The sequence below is a fragment of the Alexandromys fortis genome, unplaced genomic scaffold (genome assembly GCF_014885135.2).
Source record: "Alexandromys fortis isolate MF-2015 unplaced genomic scaffold, M_Fortis_MF-2015_v1.1 scaffold_6, whole genome shotgun sequence".
In the NCBI taxonomy this organism is placed as follows: domain Eukaryota; kingdom Metazoa; phylum Chordata; class Mammalia; order Rodentia; family Cricetidae; genus Alexandromys; species Alexandromys fortis.
In genome coordinates, this window is record NW_026067902.1 from 7,603,647 (window position 1) to 7,621,608 (window position 17,962).

Consider the following 17,962-nt stretch of genomic DNA (forward strand, 5'->3'; position numbering starts at 1 on the left):
GTGTGTGTGTGCATGCATGCGTGTGTGTCTTTTCATGCACCCACGTGTGCAGGCCAGAGGTTGACAAAGGGATGCCTTCCTCAATCACGTCTCACCTTGTTTTTTGAGAGAGGATCTCTCACTGAACATGAGCTCACAATTGCAGCTAGGCTTGCTGGCCAGTGAGCCTCAGGACTCACCTGTCTCTACCCACGGTGCTAGGTCACAGCCCTAGTGTCTGTGGGAGACAGAAGCCTGACTTTGATGGGTGCTGCTCTCTAAGGAGCAGGATTGCCTCCTGTCCTGAGCACAGGTGAAGCCTGTCTTCATTTTAGATAAAGTTAACCAGGAAGTACGTGACGGCCCCATTTGCCAGATGAATCTAGGTTAAACTCTGTGATAAATGGTGCTGTCAAGTTGCAGGACTAATTACTGAAAAGAAATGCAATGTCCAGCATCTTTAGGATTATAAAAAGGACAACATTCCTCCTGTCTGTTCACTTTCTTAGCAGATTGCCCGTGGTGTCCATCACATTCTGGTTGAATGCTTATTCAATAATAAAGCTCTTTTCTTTTTCCACTATCTTTGCAGAGAATTTTTTCTTTATTTTTCTTTCTTTCTTTCTTTCTTTCTTTCTTTCTTTCTTTTTTTTTTTCTTTCTTTCTTTCTTTCTTTCTTTCTTTCTTTCTTTTTTTATTTCTTTCTTTCTTTCTTTCTTTTTTTTTTTTTTTTGATTTTTCGAGACAGGGTTTCTCCGTAGTTTTTGGTTCCTGTCCTGGAACTAGCTCTTGTAGACCAGGGCTGGCCTCGAACTCACAGAGATCCGCCTGCCTCTGCCTCCCGAGTGCTGGGATTAAAGGCGTGCGCCACCACCACCTGGCGAGAATTTTTTTTCCTAAAACCTCTTAATTTCCATCCATCTTCTTTCCATTTTGCTAAAGTATCTGCTGAAGAATATCTTAGGACAACTCAGGGGTCGTTCTGACTCATTCCATATCCTGAGAAGTGGGAACGGAGAAGCAGTCCTCCATGGCTTGCTGGGCATTTCTGTCTGCAGTAGGAAACTTCTGAACAGGCACAGAGGGTACTCATGTACCCTCAAACCAGCTTGACACTTCAGACTGAGCAGCAGTGGATTCAGAAGCTGGTGTGGTCCATTTGCCCCGACACTCTTCCTTGATTACAGCATTTTCATCTGTGCTTGCTCTCCCTTCTTCATCTCTTCTTGGTCTCTATAGGAGTAGAGTAGGCGTGACCTCTCACAGGTCCTCAGAGGGGATGGTACCACACATGCCCAGAGCTTCCCTATCCAGCATCCACCACACCAGATGTACCCGGTGAGCTCCCTTTCTGTGGCATGGGACGGCAAGGTCCACAGAGCACAGAGGAGAATCTGTGCTATACAGCACATGGTAGGAAGGTGGATATAAGACACCCCTGAGGACCTAGTTGTCAGCCCTGGGATCAGTCACCACCAGACGAGGTGGCTTTCTGAATGTTACTTGGATCTGGTTAGTGAAAGTCCCAGATACGATGTAGCCAGCAACCAGACTGACTTCAGTGTCAGCAGCAAGTATCAACAGGGCTCGCTGGCCGGTGTTCCTGGAGATGATGCTGGCATCAGCAGGGTTCGCAATGGCAGCAATGGCTGCAGATTTGCCTGGGAACTTTCCCGATTTGTCATGTAACTGCCACGGCTTTTCTGTTTGTAGAGTTGCTGGTCCATCTAGAAATCAAGGTTGGTGCACTGCTGCAAGGAACTTGAGAACATCCTCCTTCATTTGCAGGACATCGAGGACGCAGGACCTTGTGTGAGCGTCCCTTAATGGTTATGATGAAAGTCAGCCACCGCACTGCATAGACCCCTGTCTTGGAGCACAGGAAGGCTGAAAGAGCTTCTTGGTTGGGAAAAGGCTGTAGTTTTAATTAACTTTTCCTGCAACATCTACTGGTGGCTTCTGGAATAATCTTTTTTTAAAATTACATTTTGAATATCATTTTTTTGTGTGTGTGAGGGCAGCACAACATAAGGCTACAGCGTGTTAGGCAAGCACACCAGCACTGAGCCACATTCTTGGACCACCCTACCTCCCTGTCCCCCATTAGACAGAAAATGTAACTCGGGCTGGCCTCGAACTCACTTAGCCTCCCATGTATTAGAATTACAGATGTGTGTCAGCACATCCTGGTGAACAGACCTTGGTGTGATCAGAGTGTGAATTTGACACATGGCTGGGGCTGAGGCGCCCAAGACAAAGAGTCTGTGACGGAGACAATACTTCTTTGGGTAGCAGCAACTTTTCCCTTCATAGGTGATGTGTTTTCTCTTTTAACACACAAGGCTTTGCTGCCTGGGCACCTGTGAAACGCTAGGAAGAGGGACCCAGAAAGGGCAGAGGAAGTGGATTAAACGACACACATTTTCCTCTGACGCGTGAGTGCTGGCAAAAGAGAGTTTTGGAAAACAGCCTCGTTCTCCACCCTCCACGCAGCCGTGACTCAGTCTGTCACTGACCTGCCAGGGAGACACACACCAGGCCCCACCCTGGGAACTGTCCGCAGTCTGAGTGGAGGGGAATCTTAGGGCTCCGGCTTCCATTCCTATGAGACAACCTCCAGAGGTGACAAAGTGTCCAGAAATAGCAGCAACCCTCTTGAGCCTTGTGTCCTTCTGAACTCTGGCAGCCTTTCATTTCCCTCCTCTGTTCTCTCGGCCATGAGTCTAGAGGACGTGAGGGGATTTGTCTCTTCATCTGAGGGTCTCCCTGGGCTCTCTTTCCCTCATTTCAGGATCTCTTCCTGATCCTAAGCATTCTGGGAGGGAAGCCATCTGCCTTGAATGAATCAAGAGAGAACTTGTTTGCATTCCTGACATTCGTACACACTAGTGCCAACAATTGAGAGACTGAAATTTTAAAGAGATTTCAGAGTTTGGAGAAACTTTGGGGTTTTGGAGAGATTCTGGATGCTTTCAAGACTTTGAGAATTTTTTTTTTTAAAGACTGAATTTTTAAAGTGGTTTCTTTTTTCTTTTTCTTTTTTTTTTTTTTTTTTAAGACAGGGTTTCTCTGTGTAACAGCCTTGACTGTCTTCATACTCACTTTGTAAACCAGGCTGGCCTCAAACTCACAGAGATCCGCCTGTCTCTGCCTCCTGAGTGCTGGGATTAAAGGCGTACCACAAAGAGCTTCTTTGCTATGTCATCCCAAAGTATAAGAAAGGACAAGCGTGCACAGGCCGATAAGTGGAGGATGGAGAAGACTCACCCTTGCCCGGGAGCCTGTTTTGGAACAATTTACCTCCTCCTGTGCTGACGGTGTGAAAACACGCAGTAGAACGGAGCCCTGGTGACCTGGTCACCTTGGAAAGGTCGACTGCTTGACGCTGTCCCACGTGAGCTGTGAGACACGGCTGAGGCCAAGTGGGCCATCGTGCTGATTTACCAGACCTCCTGCAGCTCCCAGGTCTCACATCCCCCGTTTATTTAAGAGATCCACTGTGAAAGCAGCCTTTTCATTTTCAGTAAAACGTTAAATCGTTGTTTCAAGAAGGCTAAATTTTGATTAGAGAAAGAAGTCACACCGCTTGCTTTCCTCAAGTGGCTGACAGATCGTCCCTACAGATGGCCTCATCTGACACAGATTTTCCTCCACGGCTTTGAAATGTCACCTTTAAAATAACGTACGGAATTTTCATATGCACTTGAGTTTATTATGTGTTTTAATGTCTTTTGTCTGTCTTCCAATTTTCATGTTTTCTTTGAAATAATTATTATTGTAGTTTCACCATTTGTTTTAATGTTTCTTAGTCTCAGCTTACCTACACCATTTTTCTCTTTTCTTCTAGAAATTTCTTTGGTTCTTTGCAGATATTCGTCTAGGAAATAAAAATAGCAGCACTAACACTCACGTCTCTGTTCTGTGCCAGGTGCTGCCAGAAAGTTCCATGTGTTAATTAATTCAGTCTTTATTACAAGAGCTTTTACTAATTCTGCTAGGCATCTGAGGAGATTGGTAGTGATGGTTGTAAGGTTGGTGAAAAAGAAAGACACAGTGGGCTGGAGAGATGGCTCAGCAGTTAGGAGGACCTGGGTTTGAGGCCCAGCACCCACACGGCAGTCACAGCCATCTGTAACTCCAGTTCCAGAGGATCCAATTCTTCTGGTCTTTGGGGACACTGGGCACACACATGCTACACAGACACATGCATGCAGGCCAAATACTCATGTACATAAAATAAAATTAAATTAAATAGAAAATAAAGACAGGCGGACAAGGGAGACAGCAACCTGGAGACAGCACAGACTTTATTGTGGAAGAGGCCTGGCCCAGGGGCAGCAGAGTGCCCACCATCTATTTCCAAGTGGACAGAGAGGAGAAAGGGGACTGGGAAGGAACTTTTTTAGTCCAACCAGGAAAATAAAATGAGTAGTCAATTATAGAAGAATGTCAGGTACTCATAAAAACTCATTACCGGAAAGGGAGATTCTAGAAAAACAAGTTACTGGTTGTGGGAGCCAAATTACTTTAGTGCGAGGACCTGTCACTGTTTAAGCAAAGTGGAGGAACTTTACACAGCGTGTGACCACGGCTCTCCAGGGCGAGGCAGCCACCTAAGTTTGTCCAGCAGAACTCAGACTTACTTTCTCGTTTTGTTTTTCCTTTTCGCTCTCCCTCAGCCGTACTGGAGACCGAACCTATGACCTCATGCATGCGAAGTGAGGGCTGCGGCTTTATAGTTCTCTTTCTATTTTGAGTAGGACTGTACCATATGGGTGCTGGGACTCAAACGTGTCCTCCCTCTGCAAGGCCAGCACCTGCTCCAAACCACCAAGCCATCTCTCTAGCAGCCATTCAAATCTTTGTATGTCGTACAGTTTTCTCTTGGTTTGTTTGCATTGTTGTGGGAGAGCTTGCCATTGTCCTCTAGGCTTTTAAATGGATCATGTACACTTCTTATCAAGAACATTCCTGCCCAGTTACATTGGCTTTTATTGCTATTATGAGTGAAAAATATTTTCTTTCATCATTATTATTTTTTTAAACCATAGTTACTGTTTGATTAGAGGAAAACCTCTTTTATGCTAATTTCACAATCTGCCACCTCACTAAAGTCTCCACTTGTTCCTAGAGACATTTGTCCATCCTTTCCAGTTCCAGGAGCTTGCTCACAGTGGCCACACATTGTGATGACAAGACCTCCTTTGTGTTGAGTCTGCCGTTCTGTCCTCTTTTCTGCTTGGACTAGGGAAGGCATTTAGAACTGTGGTAGGTCCTGTGGCCATAATGACTGCCCTTGCTTGGTCCTTCCCGTAAAGGTAGCACTATTCAGCATGGTACTGTGGGTGATAGCGAGGAAACATCTATGTTTACCATCTTACTAAACAGTAAGTAAACCCAGGTATGGATTTTGCCAAATACCATTTTCTTATTTACCCCTTCAAACATGTGAATTACAGTATATTTCCTAATATTGAACCAATTAGTTAATAACATGATTTTACTGGCGGTTGGGCCTGTTCTAATAGTTAACTTAGAAATGAATGGCTGGGCTGCAGAATGTTCTCCCCTCTGCCCTATTAGCAGCTTCAGGACAGATTTTGCCAAGAGACTCATTAGTATGAGCCAGTGAGTGGTTCACTCCCGCAGTGGACAGAGCCAGCCTTTGACAGTGGCCAGGGCTTCCTCAAGGGGCAGAGCTCCAGCTCAGCAAAAGGACCGGTAGGGTGGAAAGCGGCCTACAAGATGGGAGAAAGTATTCAAAAAGCATACGCCAGACAAGGGGCTAGCATCTAGGACACTCTAGTAATTCAACTCAGTGGAAAAAAACAACCCAAACAAGCTGAATTTAAAGTGGACTAGAAACCTTCACCTGTTACTTGTCTTTGTCTCTGCCCAAATCCTTGATACAAAAACTAAAAGAAAGGAAGGCTTAGTGAGCTCCCAGCTTCATACGTGAGAGGCAGCTTGTTGCTTACCCAGTGTGTTTCACGAGGGCCCAGGAATCAGAACAAGGGACAGGGAGATGCTGGTCCTCAGTTAGCTGCCCTTGTTTTTCTCTCTTATTCTGCCTGGACCCTGTAGCCTGTCTTCCTCTGTCCTGCCTGCTAGCTTCCAAATCATGACGCAGAGACTTATTATTAATTATAAAAGCTTGGTCAATAGCTTAGACTTGTTTCTAACTAGTGCTTATAACTTAAATTAACCCATTTCTTTTCATCTACATTCTTTTACCTGGCTTGGTTACCTTTACTTTGTAATGTTCAGGCTTCTTGCTCTGCATCCTTGCTGGCTCTGCCCTTCTTCTCAGTGCTCTCTGTGTCTGGAATTCTTCCTGAGCTATTGGCCATTCAGCTTTTTTACTAAACCCATCAAAGTGACCTATCTTTATACAGTGTAATCAAATTTCCTGCAACAGGACTCTAAGCCAATGGTGTGGTGCTGCCCACAATCAGAATGTGCTCCCCCCATTAATCCTATCTGAAAACACCCTCACAGACAACCTAGAATGTGCCTCACCAAACTCCTAGGTGATTTAAAACCTAGTCAAGTTAGCAATACAGACTGTTAAAAAAGCTTAATAAACATTTCCCCAAAGAAGACACACAGTGGCTAGGAGGGCATATGAAACAGTGCCAACATCACTATCCATCCAGGAAATGAAACTAAAAACCACAGTGAGGCAGAAGGGATATTACAAGAAATCCCCAAAGATAAAGATTGATGAGGAAACTCGAAAGCTTTGCTGACAGGAACGTAAGTTAGTATAGCTGTTGTGGAAAAGTGTGAAGGTGCCACAAAGAGATAAAGATTAGACTAGACCTCTGGCCAGCAACCTCAGCACTGCGTATCCATCCTAAGGCAAGGAAAACAGCGGTCCAAGAGGCTGTGGAATTCCCACGCTGCTGCACTCACAGTGGCCAAGCCACAGCACACGTGAGTGTCTGCCAGTGAACAGGGAAGAAAGCAAGCATGGTATACATCGTCGATGGGATACTATTCAGCCGAAGAACGAAACCCTGGCATTTATTGTGACACGGGAGAACCTGGAAGATACTATATTAACTAAGATAAGTCAGACACAGAAATAAAAAAATAATACATGCTCTCACTCACAGGGTCTCAGTAAAACTTGAGTTGTGGAAGCAAAGCAGGAAATGGAGGTTACTAGGGGATGAGATGTTGGGTGAAGACATACATAGGTAGGGGCAACAAAACCATACTGCAAGACGACCAGAGTTAATGACATCATACTTCAAAGGGGTAGACTGTACTTCAGGGTGACCGGAGTTAAGGGCATCACATTGTAGTCTTGAAAAATGTAAAGAGAAAGTTGTTTGCTTTGCCAAAAGAAAAAAACCTAGACAGTACAATGTATTTGTTAATTAGCAACATTACCATCCCACAATGCATTTCAAAATACTGTGTTCTATATGATAAGATCACATGATTATCTATACATTTAAAGCTATGCAAATAAAAATTCTCCAGAGTGTTAGACTTTGATGTATAACATTTAAATTATCATTGCTGAACTGGGCGTGGTGATGCACAGCTCTAATCCCAGGGCAGTCAGGAGGATCTCTGTGGTTTGAAGGCTAGCCTAGTCTACACGGTGAATTCTACTAGAGCCGGGACTACATAGAGAGTCTGAGAATGAAGTCTTTTTTTTTTTTTTTTTTTTAAATAGGGGTATTTAAACTCATCACTACAATCCACACTTACATAGTTCATTTGTATAGCTCTTTGAGCTTTGGCAACTTTTATCTATGGAATCACAGCCTCAACTAAGACAGAGACTAGCCCCACCCCAAGAGGACTTTGCCTCACTCTGTACTCAGCTCCAGGCCACCACTGTCTGCTTCTCATCACCGTGCTTCCTAGACTTTTTGTTTGTTTGTTTTTTTCAAGACAGGGTTTCTCTGTAGCTTTGGGAACCTGTCCTGGAACTAGTTCTTGTAGACCAGTCTGGCCTCGAACTCACAGAGATCCGCCTGCCTCTGCCTTCCCTAGTGCTGGGATTAAAGGTGTGCACCACCACCGCCCAGATCAAGACTTTTTAATAATGATGTGTAGAGTTTGTAGCAACTTTTTACTTTCCCAGCCATTTTTCTGAGATTTATCCACAGTGTTTTGTATTATTTCATACTTTTGCTAAATTGCACCGGAAATTTGAAGAGGGTTGGCAATCCAACAAGGTTTGAGAGTAGAAAGAGAGATCTAATAGGAAGTTCATGAGGTTAATAACTCCATCTCCTCAGAAAATCTTGTTTCGAGTCTGTGACTCTGCTCCTCAGAGAATGCCTGTTTTCCTGGGATCCAGGGAAACAAAGAGCCTTGCTTGGGAGTGGGCGTGGGGTGGCGCAACAGCAGCCCCCACAGGCAGCAGCCTGGCTCCTTTCTTTGGTTTCTGCACCCTCTCCAGGGTCTGTGCTTCCTTTGTTTTTCTCTCTGTCCTCACCCTCCTCTAGTGAGTCTGGTTTACAGAAGTCTGGTTTTGGCTCTGCTGATGGGGGCTTACACGTTTTTAAATAATGCCTTAAGGCTCTTTCGGTTTCTCAGGCTTAGCGATGAAAGAAAATCGTGAACGTGCACAATTGCTACACGCCTTCCTAAGCTTTCCTTCTTGCCTCTTCTACCTCACAGCGTTTGCTGATGAGCCGTCAGAGTTTGGCAGTAAACTGCTGCTTTGTACAGAATGGAGACTGGTCTATCTACAGCAGCCATCCTTACAGTTCTGGATGAGTGAGCATATGGCAAACCAAAGTAAAAGAATACATAACAAGTAGGTAGATAGCTAAACTAATGGGCGCTCAAAATGTCCAGCAGAAATCCACCGGGGAAGATGAGGCAGCCATCTGGAGTCCCTGATAGAGTCCAGGCAGAGCCAGGTACCCTCAGCTGAGCTTCACAAGTAAAAGAACAAATAGAACAGAGATGGTGCCATCAAAGTGGGCTCTCACAGCATCTAGCCCACAGCACCCGGGGAAACTGAGGCTGACAACCTCTTCCCACTGAGCTTTTTCTCCGTGGATGAGCTTTCCCTGGCTGAACTTCTGGCTCTTTTCTTACGCTGCAGGCACTTTCAGCTTTTTTTTTCTTCTCCCTCTTGAGCTGTTTTGTGTTTCTCTTCCTTCCCCATCACAGGGTTGGAAGGGTAGCCCATCCCCAGACAAGAGGAGTTGGAGGACACTCTGAGACGCATGCGCGTGCTCGGGTCTGAAGCAGGAGGGAGAGCGCAGGCCGCCTTCCACAGCCAGCTTCTCGGGGAACTTGGGAGCACGTGGTAATTTAACAACATAATGTGCAACTCTTATTATGGAAAGAAGTCTGAGAGTTGCATTGTTTTCAGAGAAAACCAAGAACGTTTTAAAGACTCTAATGTTTAATGGGCAAACTTTCTCCTTTCCTAAACTGTTCAGTCTTCCATCCTGTCTTTCCGGGCTAGGGGGAAAGCTTGGCCATTCCCTTGGGTCTGAGGTACTGGCATCCTTGATGTGGTTGGTCATGGTAGTGTCAACAGTACACATTCTCTCAGGATTTCAGGGGTCCCCACAGTCTGTTTATTCTCGCTCATGTCAACAGTACACATTCTCTCAGGATTTCAGGGGCTCCCCACAGTCTGTTTATTCTCGCTCATGTCAACAATACACATTCTCTCAGGATTTCAGGGGTCCCCACAGTCTGCTTATTATTTATTCTTTGCATAATGTATAAATAAGTATAAATAAGTCTGCAGTAGTGGGGATTGAGCCCATGGCCTTGAGCACGGCAGGCAAGCCCTCCACCACTGATTATAGCTCAGCCCTCATTTTACTTTGTAGTTTGAAACAGGCTGTCCTTGACCTTACTCTGAAGCCCACATAGGACTTGAACTTGAGATCCTCTGCCTCACCCTCCAGAATGTATGCCTAGGCTCAGCTGGTGTGTGTGTGTGTGTGTGCGCATGCGTGCGTGCAGGTACACAGTATGTATGTTATGTGGGGGGGGGGGGGGGTGTCAAAGAATGACTTTCAGAAGGAAGTTGTTTCTCTGCTTCCACCTTGTCGAGGGAGGGTCTCTCTCACTGTGTGCTGCTGTGCTGTGTACTCTAGGTTAGCTGGCCTCCAGCTTCTGGGCCAGTCTCCTGTCTCTGCCTCCCATCTTGCCATAGATATTGCTGGGATCACAGATGGGTGTCCCCGTTCCCAGCTGTCTGTGGGTCCCGACCATCACAGCCAGGTTACAGGGTTTGTGCAGCCAACATCCCTCCAGCTCTCAATTCCCCCCTCCCCCACCCCCCACCCTTTTTCTAGAGTGGGACATCCAGACTTTTTATTGTTCTTTTTAAGGCACAGTTTTTCTGTGTCGCCCCGGATGGCCTTGGTCTCCTATGTGCCAGGATTACAGATATGCCCCACCATACCCCGCTGTAGCTTTTTATAAATACAACATTGAAATGTTCAATTAGAGTCCCATTTTGGCACAGATTGCTCTGTTATGCCTTTGATCATGGCTTCCAGTCTGTTCTTCCTCAGGAGAGCCTGGCTCTCTGGCTTTGCTTTCAGGTCTCTGTGATTTTTATCTCTTGCAGCTCCTCTCTCATCTTTTCATCATTATTGTTTTTTCTGCCTTTGAGAATCAAGGTGTGAATTTGACCCAGTGTTAGGGTGTGAAATAAGTGAGGGCCTTAATGACATTCCAGACCCTGATGGGTGTCTGGGACAACAGCCTGAGCTGGAATCGCAAGTCTGACCTGTCAGGGTGACACAGGGGACAGGTCTGAACAAGTGTTCTTCCTGATGCAGGGCCCCAGGGCTTCCTGGAGGAGTCCGCATACCTCCTTGTCCACAGGAGGAAGGCCTCCGAGGTCAGGTTTGCTGGGCCAGTGAGGACAGGTAGGAGTATTTCAACCCAACCTCTAGCTTTTCTGCCCCTCCCCCACTTCTCTGGGGCCACATCACCTGCCTCTGTTCTTGCTGCTCCGTTCTCCTGGCTGTTGGAAATCTCACTGTCCTTTTGTCTTATCCTCTTCAGAATGGGGTCCCATGAGAGCCAAGACACCACTTGTTGGATTTGCTCGGCCAGCTTTCTTGAAGCGCGTGAAGCTAGCTGTCTTAGTTAGGGTTACTATTGCTGTCAGGAGACACCACGACTACAGCATTGCTTGTAAAGAAAACATTCGATTGGGGGTGGCTCACAGTTTAGGAGGTTCCGTCCATCGGCATCGTGAAGGGGAGAATGGTGGCTTAGTGGTGCTGGAGCTGCAAGATGACAGTCACACTGAGAGAATCTTGAATTAAAAACAACCACAAAGCTTATGCCCCTGCAGTGACACACTTCCTACAAGGCCACACCTCCCAGTGGTTCCCCTCCCTATGGGGACCATTTTCTTTCAAACCACCACACTAGTGTAGGAGCTGTAACTGTGTGAGACCTCTACAGGGTGTGTGCAGCCCTTTGGGACCGGAGTTACTGTGAGGCTCACGCTGACACAGACCTTTCTGCTTAGTCTCTTTCGGTCCTGCCAGGCATCCTGGGTGAGCAGTCATGTGTGGTGTGGCCGTGGGGATGTCTGCACACACTGCTGTGTGGCCACGGGGATATCTGCACACACTGTGGTGCGGCCGTGGGGATGTCTGCACATACTGCGGCATGGCCACAGGGATGTCTGCACACACTGAGGCGTGGCCGTGGGGATGTCTGCACACACTGAGGCGTGGCCGTGGGGATGTCTGCACACACTGCCATGTGGTCATGGGGCTATTCTACTGAAGGATATTATCCATTTTAAAGTTTGATTAATTTGCTTTATTTCTCCCCCAAAGTCTCTGGCAACCCATATTTCCACCAAGAATGTCTGGGTGTGCCTTTGACATTATATCTAAAAAATCATCATCAGACCCAAAGTTACATAGATTTCATTTGTTTGTTTGTTTCTGTTTTCCTCAAATAGATTAAAAAATTGCGGGGTGGGGAATTTTTGTTGTTGTTGTTGTTTTTCGAGACAGATTTCTCTGTAGCTTTGGAGCCTGTACTGAAACTAGCTCTTGTAGACCAGGCTGGCCTTGAACTCACAGAGATCTGCCTGCCTCTGCCTTCCGAGTGCTGGGATTAAAGGCATGTGCCACCACTGCCCGACTTGGGGGTTGGATTTTAAATTCTAACTATTTGCATGAACGTATATCTCTTTACATGTGGCTTCCCTTGGAGGCCAGAAGAGGGTGTCACATACCCCAGGGCTGGAGCTACAGGCAGTTGTGGGCTGTTAGATGTGGGTCCTGGGAGTGGAACTCAGGTCCTCTGAAGAGCAGCAAATGCTCTAACCACAGAGTCATCTTTCCAGCCCTCCCTAAAAGCCCTCCTCTTAAAACTTTGGCTTTATATTTAGGTCTATAATTCATGTTGAGCTAACTTCTGTGTACCGTGAAAGGTTGTGGCAAAGGTTAGCCATTCTCCTGACTGCCCTTTCGCCCTTGTCAGATGTCAGTACACTGTCCGTGGTCTGTCCTCGCAGTCCTGTTCTTCACTATGTCTGTTCCTCCTCTAACATTGGTTATGCATGCAGGCTCACTAGCCCAGCAGCTCCAGAGATTTTCCCCTCTGAACCTCCTGTCTGAGTGTAGGAACACTGGGGCTATATACTCACGGCCTATCTTATGCTGCGTTCCATGGGTTCCGAGGATTTGAACTCAGGATTGCTTGCGGCAAATGCTTTTTCTCTGATTCCTAGGCTTTCATCATAAAGGAGTTGAAAATTGTTGAATGCTTTCTGCTTTTATGGTAACTATCATGTGACTTTTCCTATATACCTGGTAGTATAATAAATAACATGATTTACAAATATTGAACTCATTTTACATTACTAGAAAAAGCCTCCTTTGACTATCTAGTGTTTTTTAGATTTATTTTTATTATTTTAATTATTTGTATGTGTGTGTGGGGGGGTATACACACATGGATGTAAGTACCCAGAGGTCAGAGGTATCAGATCCCCCTGGAACTGGAGTTACAGAGAGTTGTGAGCTACTTGATATGGGTGCTGGGAACTGAACTCAGGTCCTCTGGAAGAGCAGTATGTGCTCTTAACCATTGATCCATCTCCCAAAGCCCAACAATACACTATGCAGTATTTCTGGTCCCAGCTAACATCTGCCTCTCAATCTATAACTGTATTTATGTAGACAGAGCTTACATAGTCCCTCCTGGTCCTGCAGCCATTTAGTACCAAAGAAACACACAGAGGCTTATAACAATTATAAACTATCAACTCAGGATTATTATTAACTCTTACAACTTAAATTAACCCACCATAATTCTATATTAGCCACGTAGCTTGGTACCTTTTACCAGTGAGACATTCTCATCTTGCTTCCTCTGTGTCTGACTGGTGACTGCAGACTGAGCCTTTCCTCTTCCCAGAATTCTCCTAGTCTGGTCTCTCTGCCTAGACTTCCTGCCTGGCTACTGGCCAATCAGCGTTTTATTAAACCAATACAAGTGACAAATCTTCACAGAGTACAAGAACATTAGCCCACAGCATATTTATATGCATTTTTTATTTGTTTGAAACAGATCTTGCTGTGTAGTAAGACTGCCTAGACCGTACTAAGTTGCTCGGGCTGGCATGGGGTCTCTCCTCTCACACTCGAGCACGCCCAGTTTGTTTTGAATGTTTTAAATGTGTACTTATTGGGTGTGAGAGGGAAGTCAGCGAACAACTTGAGGAAGTTGGTGGGATGTGTGGTGTGAAGCCACACAAGCCTGCCCCCTTCCATCACAGCAGTGACCCTTCCAGGCAGAGCGAGGGCGAGTCACTCCCACCCTGGTTTGTATTCAGATGTCTGCAATTCACCAAATCAATAATGGAAGCGCGTGCTCTTGCTGCGTATTGATCCTAATGACTTGCATTCTGGGTGAGAAAGCCCCGAGAGCTACATCTCTGAGGCCCTGGTGTCTTTCTAAAAGACATCAGGAAATTGCTTATCCCGTGACCTCGGGTGTCTGGTGGTTCTGAGAAGTTAATTGTCTTCGATTTGTGCAGCTTTTTCCTTCGACAAGCCTTCTTTCACCGGAGCTCCTAGTTCTCGAGAAATTGCTGGGATGGATAAAAGCTGTTTACCGTCAGGGACTTTCCATACATGTTTCTTGGTTGCACACCAGTGATGGTGAGTGAGCCAGGGCCTTCTCCAGCCACTAAACAATGGGCTCTGTGTTCTTCCTCTTTCCTTAAAAGCACTGAAGTATCAACCAACAGGTGAGGGTTAATTAAGCGAGCCTCAGGATTTTGCTTGGCGAATGAGGGCAAGGAAGGCTAAGGTTGTGTGAATGTCAGTATTTCACCCGTGGTGAATAGACAAAACAAAACAAGACCTCCAAGCTCAGTAAGTCAGTGCTGGAGGGAGAACAGGTGAAAGGAGAGCCAGATGTGGCGTGGCCTGGAATCCCAGTATGATGGCTGTGAGTCTGAGGCTAGCCCAGGCTAAACAGTGAGTGTAAAGCCAGGGCTGCAGGGTGAGACCCTGCCCTGTCCCAGAGAGAGAGGGGGAGTGAGAGAGCAGAAAAGATAAGCTTGTGAGCCTAGGTGCTGAGGAGACTGAGATAGGTGGGTTGTGAGTTCAAGTTCAAGGCCTGTCTGGGCTACATACACACTAGCAAGAGCCAGAGACACTTAGTACAACAAAAAAGCAAAAGCTATATTGGGAATATAGCTCAGTGGTAGGGTGCTTGCCTGGCATATACAAGGTCCTAGGCTCCACAAAACAAAAACCATGAACAAGCAAGCCTGATATCCCCAGAACCACACAATGTACACAAGCTCACATGCACTCCTACCCCCACGTTAACTTGTGTTGTACTGAACATTCAGACCCCTTTCCCTGCCATTATTTCCTTAGTAGCCGAGTATAACAACTACTTTCATTATATTAGGTGTTGAATATTCCAGAGGTGATCTGAACTATACAGAAGGTTGTACAGTACTTACATACACACACTAGGCCATTTATATAAGGGACTGAGCACATGCGGTCATGACATCTGTCTGTGTGGGAGGACCCTGAAATGAAGCTACCCAGAGATGAGTGTACTGTCCTGCAGAAGCCCTGCCTGGTGACCCTGGAGTGCTGACCTGGGTGACCTCTAACTAAACTGACTAGCCACCCTGGGGGCTGAGCCCAAGTGAGGAACACTCAGTTGAGTATTAGAGGCGAGGAATCCAAGTCCCTTTCTGGTGTCTCTAACAGGAAGCTATCCTTCTCAACAAGACACACAACACCTCCGGCACAGAAATCATTGTGTCACCTCTTCCAGCTGACAGCAGGGACATTTCCCGTCTGCCTGTCTGCTGCAGTGTGCTTGCTTGTTACATATAGCAACCAGCAAAGTCTATGAGGAGCAAGAAAATGGTTAAAATAAGCCACTGCCTTGGGGTTTTTCTGGTTGTCATGGACACCAAATTTTCTATTGTTAGTAACTCTGGTCTCTATGGTGAGCTAACACTTAGAGGGAGAACCTTAGGCAAGAAAGACAATTGGATGTTGAATGAAGGGAGGAGGTAGGGCAAATTTGGGGAGGACAGACAGATGGGAAATGGCTGAAAGTAAGACATTCCAGTCTCCCCCTCCCTCAGTAAACATTATATTTCAAATTGGTTTGAATCTTGTTTTAGATCCATTCCATCTGTTCCTGTTGAGGCTGTAAGATCGTGGTATCTTTACAAATGACCAGGTGCGTGTTAGAGGTGGGGGAGATCTCTCAGGAAGAAGTATGTGGACGCCTGTGCTGGATGGCGAGGGATGTGTTAGCTGAGGCACATGCTCTGCAGCTGGGAAGGGATCCTGGCCATTCCCTGTCCTGTCTTGGTGAGGGGCTGAGACTCAGATGGGGCCCTCTAATTCAACTGTTGAAGGAGAAGGCATGCGGGGAACTTGGTCTGCCCTCTGTCTGGCATCTATAGGACTGTCCTTTGCCAACACCAGGTGACAGCCTTAGTGTAATGATCTGTTCTGTCTCTTTAAGAGACAAGCCACGCTCCCTCCCTCCCTCATCCCAGAAGCAAGCTGATCTTCAGCTTCCAGCCTGAGTCTCTTCCTTTTCTATCTCCCTCTCAAAGAGGCAGCTTCTGTCTCTCCCTTCTCTCTCCCCCCTCTTTTTCTCTCTTGCTCTCTGCTCTTCTCCCCTTCTCCCTTCCCCCTTCCCCCTCCACAACCCACTAAATAAATAACCAACCTCACTCTTCATGGTGTACCTATCTGGCTGTCTCTTGCCTGCTGCATGGCTCCCTGCCTGGGACCAGCCACCTTCAGGGGACCTGCGGTGTGGTCTCCTGGCCTGCTGCCCACTAAAGCTACTCAGGATCCGCAGCATTTTTATTATCCATTACACTTAGGAAGGGAGTGGTATCTGGCTGGAACTTGGAATAGCCAACAACTTGGGCTTAACTGGCTGTGATGGTTGAGGGCACAGTTTCCATACAAAACCACATCTATTGCCAATTTTAAGTTTTAGGGGATCTTAAAAAAAACCTGTAAATTTGGGTAAGCCATTAAAAGCCTCAGAGTACTCATAGGAAGCTATTGGATTCATTCAAAGGAGGAGAAACATGGAGCAGGTATGGCGGAGTTCTAGATGTGAAGCTCTGTTGTTCCCTCCCAGTGAGTCAGGCTGTGACGCACTTCCAGCACTAATATAATGTTTACTGAGTATTGCTGACCAGAGAAGCTCACCAGAGTGTCAGGGCCTGGACAGTCCTCACTGAGATTTTATTCTATCAGCTTGAGCTCAGTCTCCAGGTCAGCTGACAGTGCCACCAACACCCTTGTCCTCTCCTGACACCACATGGTTGCTCTTTCTGGTATGGCCACCACAGAAGACTTAACCCAGTGTACTCAGCCACATCTTAGACAAAACCACACTACCACCAGATTTGACATAGACTGCAGCCAACACAAAGACCAGACCTCCCTTTGTGTAGGGCCAAACTACTACACAGTCACACAGCAAGTTGGAAACAGAAAGTTAATTCATCCAGGGAAGAAGAAATGTCCTTTGTCAGGAAGAACACGTGATTCTGGTTTTTTTCATCTCTCTTGCCTGGCGGGTCAGTCAAATTTATATCAACTGGCCCTCAAGGCTAGGAACTGGGCTACATAGACATAGCCCGGAATCTCACTGTAAGGAAGCTGTTCCTTATCCACGATCTAAACAGCAGGGCTAGCTGGACCTTTCTTTGTAAAAATGAATGAGACAAAAAGGAAGAAGAAGCCAGGTGTGATGACTAATAACTAATATCAGCTCTTAGCAGGTTGATTGCTGTGAGTTTAAGGCCAGTTTGGGTAACATCCAGAGCAGCCTAGGCTATAGACTGAGACTCTGCTTGAAAATCTTTTGTAATACCCACTCTGAGTCTGGCAGCTAAGAAACTACTTAATAGCTAAGAGGTGGGAAGTTGAGATATATGGAAGGGAAGTTTCTTTTGTTGGGGAAAAGCAGAAGAAGGGACAAGTTTTCAAAGTGCCAACGAAGTGTCCTCAGTATCACTAGGGCACTACCTTAAAGAGATGAAGGGCGGACGCTGTTGCTGGGATAAACACTCTGACCAAAAGCAACTTGAGGAGGAGGGGTTTGCTTTGCCTTCTAGATGATAGTCCATTGTGAAGGAAGGAAGGGCAGGAACACAAGCAGGAACCTGAAGGCAGGAACTGAAGCAGAGCCTGGGGGACACTGCTTATTGGCTTGCTTTCCAGAGCTTGTTCAACCTGCTTTCTTAGATGACCCAGGGCCACCTACCCAAGGGTGTTGCTGCCCGCAGTGGGCTGGACACTCCCACATCAATCATTTGTCAAGAAAATGTCCCACAGACTAGTCTACAGGCCAGTATGATGGACCCAATTCCTCAAACTGGGGTTACCACTTCCTAAGTGACCCTAGTTTGTGTCTAATTAATAAAAACAAACTATCAACCTGCAAAACTCAGGAAGCTGAGGCAAGAGAATATGGAGTT